Here is an 11469-nt window from a genome sequence, read left to right as displayed (position 1 = left end):
GAATTTAGTACGATGCTGTTCAATTTAATTTGATACCGCTATTACAAAATGGGTTAGGTCTGGGCTAGTGTAGCGGGGGTTTGGGGGGCGCAGCCCCCCATTCAGCAAAACGAATTAAGTACGATGCTGTTCAATTTAATATGATACCACTATTACAAAGTGGGTTTGGTCTGGGCTAGTGTAGCGGGGGTCTGGGGGGCGCAGACCCCAGTCAGCAAAACGAATTCAATATGATGCTGTTCAACCCCTCGGGAATTTTTAATTTCTGTTTTATTCACCGTAATGCTCATGGAACGTACTTTCACATTCTTGTTTTTTGCTTCACGAAAATTTTTGTACACTAATTACTTTTTAATAGGAAAACGTGCAACGGCAAACTCCTTCCTAGGGTCACTGGGAAGATGACATTGACAAAATATGTTAAGATCAGCCGCCCCTATGCGTAAAGTATGTCGTTTTTCCATTTTTTCGATCCGGAGCGACACCAACATTGTGTTGCAATTTTAAACTGCGCGGTTAAACGGCGGGCCAAACAGTCGGTGGTTTATGCAACAGCAACCATCAAACTAGTAGGAGAATACACGCCCGTGATAGTATAGGAGATTCCCACTGTCCCTATCTTTTTTTTTATCTCGGACATATATATACCGGCTTATCGTCAATAACTCGAAAACCAGCACGTTAAGGCCAATTTTGGTCTATACGATTCTTATGCAGTTTTAGATTCTCTACACGGTCCAATGATCGTTTTATTTTTTTGTCGAATTTTGAGAATTTTTTTTTTTTTTTCTCGAAAACGAGCTCGACGACCTGCACTTTTGACGACGCCATCGTGTTCCCCGGATTTTTTCCTGCAAGATAGGGTGGCGATTTTTTGTCCTACGACGATTTTTGACGCCGGAGCGATGATTCGGAGCAGAGCGGACTTAGAAACTTTCGCGCGTCGACCGCCGGACCGATCGCTCCAGGCTGTTTTTCGTCAATAACTCGAAAACGAGCACGGTAACGCTCGTTTTCGCCCGTACGATACTTGTACCGTTTACCGTTGGCTACCTGGCAGATGGTTTGTTTTTTTTTTATCTCGAATTTTGAGAGCTTTTTTAACTTTTTTCTCAAAAACGAGCACGTGAACGCCAATTTTCGTCTATACGATTCTTATGCAGTTTTATATTCTCTACACGGTCCAGTGATCGTTTTATTTTTTTGTCGAATTTTGAGAATTTTTTTTTTTTTTTCTCGAAAACGAGCTCGACGACCTGCACTTTTGACGACGCCATCGTGTTCCCCGGATTTTTTCCTGCAAGATAGCGTGTCTATTTTTTGTCCTACGACGATTTTTGACGCCGGAGCGGTGTTTCGGAGCAGAGCGGACTTAGAAACTTTCGCGCGTCGACCGCCGGAGCGATCGCTCCAGGCTGTTTTTCGTCAATAACTCGAAAACGAGCACGGTAACGCTCATTTTCGCCCGTATGATACTTGTACCGTTTACCGTTGGCTACCTGGTAGATGGTTTTTTTTTTTTTTATCTCGAAGTTTGAGAGCTTTTTTAATTTTTTCCACAAAAACGAGCACGTGAACGCCAATTTTCGTCTATACGATTCTTATGCAGTTTTATATTCTCTACACGGTCCACTGATCGTTTTATTTTTTTGTCGAATTTTCAGAATTTTTTTTTTTTTTTCTCGAAAACGAGCTCGACGACCTGCACTTTTGACGACGCCATCGTGTTCCCCGGATTTTTTCCTGCAAGATAGCGTGTCTATTTTTTGTCCTACGACGATTTTTGACGCCGGAGCGATGATTCGGAGCAGAGCGGACTTAGAAACTTTCGCGCGTCGACCGCCGGAGCGATCGCTCCAGGCTGTTTTTCGTCAATAACTCGAAAACGAGCACGGTAACGCTCATTTTCGCCCGTACGATACTTGTACCGTTTACCGTTGGCTACCTGGTAGATGGTTTTTTTTTTTTTTATCTCGAAGTTTGAGAGCTTTTTTAATTTTTTCAACAAAAACGAGCACGTGAACGCCAATTTTCGTCTATACGATTCTTATGCAGTTTTATATTCTCTACACGGTCCACTGATCGTTTTATTTTTTTGTCGAATTTTGAGAATTTTTTTTTTTTTTTCTCGAAAACGAGCTCGACGACCTGCACTTTTGACGACGCCATCGTGTTCCCCGGATTTTTTCCTGCAAGATAGGGTGGCGATTTTTTGTCCTACGACGATTTTTGACGCCGGAGCGATGATTCGGAGCAGAGCGGACTTAGAAACTTTCGCGCGTCGACCGCCGGACCGATCGCTCCAGGCTGTTTTTCGTCAATAACTCGAAAACGAGCACGGTAACGCTCGTTTTCGCCCGTACGATACTTGTACCGTTTACCGTTGGCTACCTGGTAGACGGTTTTTTTTTTTTTTATCTCGAAGTTTGAGAGCTTTTTTAATTTTTTCCACAAAAACGAGCACGTGAACGCCAATTTTCGTCTATACGATTCTTATGCAGTTTTATATTGTCTACACGGTCCACTGATCGTTTTATTTTTTTGTCGAATTTTGAGAATTTTTTTTTTTTTTTCTCGAAAACGAGCTCGACGACCTGCACTTTTGACGACGCCATCGTGTTCCCCGGATTTTTTCCTGCAAGATAGCGTGTCTATTTTTTGTCCTACGACGATTTTTGACGCCGGAGCGGTGTTTCGGAGCAGAGCGGACTTAGAAACTTTAGCGCGTCGACCGCCGGAGCGATCGCTCCAGGCTGTTTTTCGTCAATAACTCGAAAACGAGCACGGTAACGCTCATTTTCGCCCGTACGATACTTGTACCGTTTACCGTTGGCTACCTGGTAGATGGTTCTTTTTTTTTTTATCTCGAAGTTTGAGAGCTTTTTTAATTTTTTCCACAAAAACGAGCACGTGAACGCCAATTTTCGTCTATACGATTCTTATGCAGTTTTATATTCTCTACACGGTCCACTGTTCGTTTTATTTTTTTGTCGAATTTTGAGAATTTTTTTTTTTTTTTCTCGAAAACGAGCTCGACGACCTGCACTTTTGACGACGCCATCGTGTTCCCCGGATTTTTTCCTGCAAGATAGGGTGGCGATTTTTTGTCCTACGACGATTTTTGACGCCGGAGCGATGATTCGGAGCAGAGCGGACTTAGAAACTTTCGCGCGTCGACCGCCGGACCGATCGCTCCAGGCTGTTTTTCGTCAATAACTCGAAAACGAGCACGGTAACGCTCGTTTTCGCCCGTACGATACTTGTACCGTTTACCGTTGGCTACCTGGCAGATGGTTTGTTTTTTTTTTATCTCGAATTTTGAGAGCTTTTTTAACTTTTTTCTCAAAAACGAGCACGTGAACGCCAATTTTGGTCTATACGATTCTTATGCAGTTTTAGATTCTCTACACGGTCCACTGATCGTTTTATTTTTTTGTCGAGTTTTGAGAATTTTTTTTTTTTTTTCTCGAAAACTAGCTCGACGACCTGCACTTTTGACGACGCCATCGTGTTCCCCGGATTTTTTCCTGCAAGATAGGCTGGCGATTTTTTGTCCTACTCCCATATTCGTGTCTTTTTGCTTAACGAAATCTTTTATATACTAATAACTTTTTAATAAAAAAACGTGCGACGGCAAAATCCGTCTTAGAGTCACTGGGGTGGTGACATGACAAAATATGTTAAGATCAGCCGCCCCTATGCGTAAAGTATGTCGTTTTTCCATTTTTTCACCCCGGAGCGACACCAACATTGTGTTGCAATTTTAAACCGCGCGGTTAAACGGCGGGCCAAACAGTCGCTGGTTTATGCAACAACAACCATCAAACTAGTAGGAGAATACACGCCCGTGATAGTATAGGAGATTCCCACTGTCCCTATCTTTTTTTTTATCTCGGACATATATATACCGGCTTATCGTCAATAACTCGAAAACCAGCACGTTAAGGCCAATTTTGGTCTATACGATTCTTATGCAGTTTTAGATTCTCTACACGGTCCAATGATCGTTTTATTTTTTTGTCGAATTTTGAGAATTTTTTTTTTTTTTTCTCGAAAACGAGCTCGACGACCTGCACTTTTGACGACGCCATCGTGTTCCCCGGATATTTTCCTGCAAGATAGCGTGTCTATTTTTTGTCCTACGACGATTTTTGACGCCGGAGCGGTGTTTCGGAGCAGAGCGGACTTGAAAACTTTCGCGCGTCGACCGCCGGAGCGATCGCTCCAGGCTGTTTTTCGTCAATAACTCGAAAACGAGCACGGTAACGCTCATTTTCGCCCGTACGATACTTGTACCGTTTACCGTTGGCTACCTGGTAGATGGTTTTTTTTTTTTTTATCTCGAAGTTTGAGAGCTTTTTTAATTTTTTCCACAAAAACGAGCACGTGAACGCCAATTTTCGTCTATACGATTCTTATGCAGTTTTATATTCTCTACACGGTCCACTGATCGTTTTATTTTTTTGTCGAATTTTGAGAATTTTTTTTTTTTTTTCTCGAAAACGAGCTCGACGACCTGCACTTTTGACGACGCCATCGTGTTCCCCGGATTTTTTCCTGCAAGATAGCGTGTCTATTTTTTGTCCTACGACGATTTTTGACGCCGGAGCGATGATTCGGAGCAGAGCGGACTTAGAAACTTTCGCGCGTCGACCGCCGGACCGATCGCTCCAGGCTGTTTTTCGTCAATAACTCGAAAACGAGCACGGTAACGCTCGTTTTCGCCCGTACGATACTTGTACCGTTTACCGTTGGCTACCTGGTAGATGGTTTTTTTTTTTTTTATCTCGAAGTTTGAGAGCTTTTTTAATTTTTTCCACAAAAACGAGCACGTGAACGCCAATTTTCGTCTGTACGATTCTTATGCAGTTTTAGATTCTCTACACGGTCCAATGATCGTTTTATTTTTTTGTCGAATTTTGAGAATTTTTTTTTTTTTTTCTCGAAAACGAGCTCGACGACCTGCACTTTTGACGACGCCATCGTGTTCCCCGGATTTTTTCCTGCAAGATAGGGTGGCGATTTTTTGTCCTACGACGATTTTTGACGCCGGAGCGGTGTTTCGGAGCAGAGCGGACTTAGAAACTTTCGCGCGTCGACCGCCGGAGCGATCGCTCCAGGCTGTTTTTCGTCAATAACTCGAAAACGAGCACGGTAACGCTCATTTTCGCCCGTACGATACTTGTACCGTTTACCGTTGGCTACCTGGTAGATGGTTTTTTTTTTTTTTATCTCGAAGTTTGAGAGCTTTTTTAATTTTTTCAACAAAAACGAGCACGTGAACGCCAATTTTCGTCTATACGATTCTTATGCAGTTTTATATTCTCTACACGGTCCAGTGATCGTTTTATTTTTTTGTCGAATTTTGAGAATTTTTTTTTTTTTTTCTCGAAAACGAGCTCGACGACCTGCACTTTTGACGACGCCATCGTGTTCCCCGGATTTTTTCCTGCAAGATAGGGTGGCGATTTTTTGTCCTACGACGATTTTTGACGCCGGAGCGATGATTCGGAGCAGAGCGGACTTAGAAACTTTCGCGCGTCGACCGCCGGACCGATCGCTCCAGGCTGTTTTTCGTCAATAACTCGAAAACGAGCACGGTAACGCTCGTTTTCGCCCGTACGATACTTGTACCGTTTACCGTTGGCTACCTGGTAGACGGTTTTTTTTTTTTTTATCTCGAAGTTTGAGAGCTTTTTTAATTTTTTCCACAAAAACGAGCACGTGAACGCCAATTTTCGTCTATACGATTCTTATGCAGTTTTATATTGTCTACACGGTCCACTGATCGTTTTATTTTTTTGTCGAATTTTGAGAATTTTTTTTTTTTTTTCTCGAAAACGAGCTCGACGACCTGCACTTTTGACGACGCCATCGTGTTCCCCGGATTTTTTCCTGCAAGATAGCGTGTCTATTTTTTGTCCTACGACGATTTTTGACGCCGGAGCGGTGTTTCGGAGCAGAGCGGACTTAGAAACTTTAGCGCGTCGACCGCCGGAGCGATCGCTCCAGGCTGTTTTTCGTCAATAACTCGAAAACGAGCACGGTAACGCTCATTTTCGCCCGTACGATACTTGTACCGTTTACCGTTGGCTACCTGGTAGATGGTTCTTTTTTTTTTTATCTCGAAGTTTGAGAGCTTTTTTAATTTTTTCCACAAAAACGAGCACGTGAACGCCAATTTTCGTCTATACGATTCTTATGCAGTTTTATATTCTCTACACGGTCCACTGTTCGTTTTATTTTTTTGTCGAATTTTGAGAATTTTTTTTTTTTTTTTCGAAAACGAGCTCGACGACCTGCACTTTTGACGACGCCATCGTGTTCCCCGGATTTTTTCCTGCAAGATAGGGTGGCGATTTTTTGTCCTACGACGATTTTTGACGCCGGAGCGATGATTCGGAGCAGAGCGGACTTAGAAACTTTCGCGCGTCGACCGCCGGACCGATCGCTCCAGGCTGTTTTTCGTCAATAACTCGAAAACGAGCACGGTAACGCTCGTTTTCGCCCGTACGATACTTGTACCGTTTACCGTTGGCTACCTGGCAGATGGTTTGTTTTTTTTTTATCTCGAATTTTGAGAGCTTTTTTAACTTTTTTCTCAAAAACGAGCACGTGAACGCCAATTTTGGTCTATACGATTCTTATGCAGTTTTAGATTCTCTACACGGTCCACTGATCGTTTTATTTTTTTGTCGAGTTTTGAGAATTTTTTTTTTTTTTTCTCGAAAACTAGCTCGACGACCTGCACTTTTGACGACGCCATCGTGTTCCCCGGATTTTTTCCTGCAAGATAGCGTGTCTATTTTTTGTCCTACGACGATTTTTGACGCCGGAGCGGTGTTTCGGAGCAGAGCGGACTTAGAAACTTTCGCGCGTCGACCGCCGGAGCGATCGCTCCAGGCTGTTTTTCGTCAATAACTCGAAAACGAGCACGGTAACGCTCATTTTCGCCCGTACGATACTTGTACCGTTTACCGTTGGCTACCTGGTAGACGGTTTTTTTTTTTTTTATCTCGAAGTTTGAGAGCTTTTTTAATTTTTTCCACAAAAACGAGCACGTGAACGCCAATTTTCGTCTATACGATTCTTATGCAGTTTTATATTGTCTACACGGTCCACTGATCGTTTTATTTTTTTGTCGAATTTTGAGAATTTTTTTTTTTTTTTCTCGAAAACGAGCTCGACGACCTGCACTTTTGACGACGCCATCGTGTTCCCCGGATTTTTTCCTGCAAGATAGCGTGTCTATTTTTTGTCCTACGACGATTTTTGACGCCGGAGCGGTGTTTCGGAGCAGAGCGGACTTAGAAACTTTAGCGCGTCGACCGCCGGAGCGATCGCTCCAGGCTGTTTTTCGTCAATAACTCGAAAACGAGCACGGTAACGCTCATTTTCGCCCGTACGATACTTGTACCGTTTACCGTTGGCTACCTGGTAGATGGTTCTTTTTTTTTTTATCTCGAAGTTTGAGAGCTTTTTTAATTTTTTCCACAAAAACGAGCACGTGAACGCCAATTTTCGTCTATACGATTCTTATGCAGTTTTATATTCTCTACACGGTCCACTGTTCGTTTTATTTTTTTGTCGAATTTTGAGAATTTTTTTTTTTTTTTTCGAAAACGAGCTCGACGACCTGCACTTTTGACGACGCCATCGTGTTCCCCGGATTTTTTCCTGCAAGATAGGGTGGCGATTTTTTGTCCTACGACGATTTTTGACGCCGGAGCGATGATTCGGAGCAGAGCGGACTTAGAAACTTTCGCGCGTCGACCGCCGGACCGATCGCTCCAGGCTGTTTTTCGTCAATAACTCGAAAACGAGCACGGTAACGCTCGTTTTCGCCCGTACGATACTTGTACCGTTTACCGTTGGCTACCTGGCAGATGGTTTGTTTTTTTTTTATCTCGAATTTTGAGAGCTTTTTTAACTTTTTTCTCAAAAACGAGCACGTGAACGCCAATTTTGGTCTATACGATTCTTATGCAGTTTTAGATTCTCTACACGGTCCACTGATCGTTTTATTTTTTTGTCGAGTTTTGAGAATTTTTTTTTTTTTTTCTCGAAAACTAGCTCGACGACCTGCACTTTTGACGACGCCATCGTGTTCCCCGGATTTTTTCCTGCAAGATAGCGTGTCTATTTTTTGTCCTACGACGATTTTTGACGCCGGAGCGGTGTTTCGGAGCAGAGCGGACTTAGAAACTTTCGCGCGTCGACCGCCGGAGCGATCGCTCCAGGCTGTTTTTCGTCAATAACTCGAAAACGAGCACGGTAACGCTCATTTTCGCCCGTACGATACTTGTACCGTTTACCGTTGGCTACCTGGTAGACGGTTTTTTTTTTTTTTATCTCGAAGTTTGAGAGCTTTTTTAATTTTTTCCACAAAAACGAGCACGTGAACGCCAATTTTCGTCTATACGATTCTTATGCAGTTTTATATTGTCTACACGGTCCACTGATCGTTTTATTTTTTTGTCGAATTTTGAGAATTTTTTTTTTTTTTTCTCGAAAACGAGCTCGACGACCTGCACTTTTGACGACGCCATCGTGTTCCCCGGATTTTTTCCTGCAAGATAGCGTGTCTATTTTTTGTCCTACGACGATTTTTGACGCCGGAGCGGTGGTTCGGAGCAGAGCGGACTTAGAAACTTTAGCGCGTCGACCGCCGGAGCGATCGCTCCAGGCTGTTTTTCGTCAATAACTCGAAAACGAGCACGGTAACGCTCATTTTCGCCCGTACGATACTTGTACCGTTTACCGTTGGCTACCTGGTAGATGGTTCTTTTTTTTTTTATCTCGAAGTTTGAGAGCTTTTTTAATTTTTTCCACAAAAACGAGCACGTGAACGCCAATTTTCGTCTATACGATTCTTATGCAGTTTTATATTCTCTACACGGTCCACTGTTCGTTTTATTTTTTTGTCGAATTTTGAGAATTTTTTTTTTTTTTTTCGAAAACGAGCTCGACGACCTGCACTTTTGACGACGCCATCGTGTTCCCCGGATTTTTTCCTGCAAGATAGGGTGGCGATTTTTTGTCCTACGACGATTTTTGACGCCGGAGCGATGATTCGGAGCAGAGCGGACTTAGAAACTTTCGCGCGTCGACCGCCGGACCGATCGCTCCAGGCTGTTTTTCGTCAATAACTCGAAAACGAGCACGGTAACGCTCGTTTTCGCCCGTACGATACTTGTACCGTTTACCGTTGGCTACCTGGCAGATGGTTTGTTTTTTTTTTATCTCGAATTTTGAGAGCTTTTTTAACTTTTTTCTCAAAAACGAGCACGTGAACGCCAATTTTGGTCTATACGATTCTTATGCAGTTTTAGATTCTCTACACGGTCCACTGATCGTTTTATTTTTTTGTCGAGTTTTGAGAATTTTTTTTTTTTTTTCTCGAAAACTAGCTCGACGACCTGCACTTTTGACGACGCCATCGTGTTCCCCGGATTTTTTCCTGCAAGATAGCGTGTCTATTTTTTGTCCTACGACGATTTTTGACGCCGGAGCGGTGTTTCGGAGCAGAGCGGACTTAGAAACTTTCGCGCGTCGACCGCCGGAGCGATCGCTCCAGGCTGTTTTTCGTCAATAACTCGAAAACGAGCACGGTAACGCTCATTTTCGCCCGTACGATACTTGTACCGTTTACCGTTGGCTACCTGGTAGATGGTTTTTTTTTTTTTTATCTCGAAGTTTGAGAGCTTTTTTAATTTTTTCCACAAAAACGAGCACGTGAACGCCAATTTTCGTCTATACGATTCTTATGCAGTTTTATATTCTCTACACGGTCCACTGATCGTTTTATTTTTTTGTCGAATTTTGAGAATTTTTTTTTTTTTTTCTCGAAAACGAGCTCGACGACCTGCACTTTTGACGACGCCATCGTGTTCCCCGGATTTTTTCCTGCAAGATAGCGTGTCGATTTTTTGTCCTAGCTCAATTATTAAGGAAGTTACGGTTTCTTGATTTTTCGGTATGTTCGAACTGGTCTTTTAGGCGGGCGCTCGGTCGCGCGGTGCTTTCGCATCGACCGACGTACCGATCGGCGGCGACGGTTTTTCGTCTATATCTCGAAAACTAGTACGCTAACACATATTTTGACCTATATGATATTTGTTCAGTGTAATTTTTTCTATCTGGTAGGCTGGTTTTTTTTTTTTTATCTCGAATTTTTTGAACGTTTTTGTTTTTTTCTCGAAAACTAGCGCGACGACCGATATTTTTAACTACGGTTTTGAATTCGTCTAATTTTTGCCTACAAGATAGCGTGTCGAGTTTTTGTTCTGCGACGATTTTGACCATTTTTTCATTTTTTTCTCGAAAACGAGCACGGCAATCTATATTTTTAACGACGGCATCGTGTTCCCCTGCTTTTTTCCTACAAGATAGCGTTTTTTTTTTTTGCCCTAGCTCAATTATTAAGGAAATTACAGGTGTTGGTTTTCGCTCTAAGTTATAACAGGCCGTTCGGGCGGGCGGTTGGGTCGCGCGGTTCCCCCCATAAGCGGCCGTGCGTAAGCCCGTGCGTCGCCGGCGTTCCGGCGGGCGCCTCGGTACCTATAAGAGAAGCGACGGTCCGGTCGAGTCGGTCGGGGCAGCGTCGAGCGTACGGCTATTCTTCGACCTCGGTTGAGAAGCAGTCGTCGCTCCTCGGGATTTCATCCTGACTGTTCTGTATCGTGCTCGTTCCAGACTTTCTCCACACTGCATTGCCACGAGTCGGTGTCTTTGACCGAATGGCTCTTGAAGTGGTATAAGCGTCTCGAGTGACGTTGGTGACTTGTATACGTTTAAAATATGTATACTCGTACTATCCGAGCATCAACTCTTCAGTCCGAGCGATTGAAAATTTTGTGAAAACCATAAACTGGCACTACACTCTACGGAGCGTAGCTTAAAAGGCAAAAATTGTATGGAACTACGGTTCGTACTCTGGAAAGTGAGCAAAGAATGAAATACAGGTGTCTGACCTCGACATAACAGTACGGCGCCGAATACGTGCTTTCTCGACCAGCACATACGCGCTTTCTCGTTTTTGTCCAGCATGAATGCTTAGTCTTCGGGCCTGGCAATACGTGCTTCCACGATCGATGCCCAGCGTGAATAAGTGCCCGAGATGTTCAGCATGAGCGCAGCTCTACGTACTTTGTCGTTGTGGGATACCATTATACAATAATGTTCTGTTGTGAAGTAAAATACGAAACGAGAGAGTTTGGTGGTGACTCTGTCGAGAAAAAGCAAATATAAACGAGAGAGTTGGTGGTTTCTCTGTCGAGAAAAAGCAAATATAAACGAGAGAGAGTTGGTGGTGACTCTGTCGAGAAAAAGCAAATATAAGAGAGTTAGTTGGTGGTGGCTCTGTCGAGAAAAAGCAAATATAAGAGAGTTAGTTGGTGGTCGCTCTCTCGAAAAATGAAATTAAATTAAATAAACGAGAGTTTGGGGAGCTCTCGGAAAAGTGAAAGA

This window comes from Colletes latitarsis, chromosome 14 (assembly GCF_051014445.1).
Source record: "Colletes latitarsis isolate SP2378_abdomen chromosome 14, iyColLati1, whole genome shotgun sequence".
Classification (NCBI taxonomy): Eukaryota; Metazoa; Arthropoda; class Insecta; order Hymenoptera; family Colletidae; genus Colletes; species Colletes latitarsis.
The sequence above is the reverse complement of the archived record's forward strand: the minus strand, read 5'-3'. Positions refer to the sequence as shown.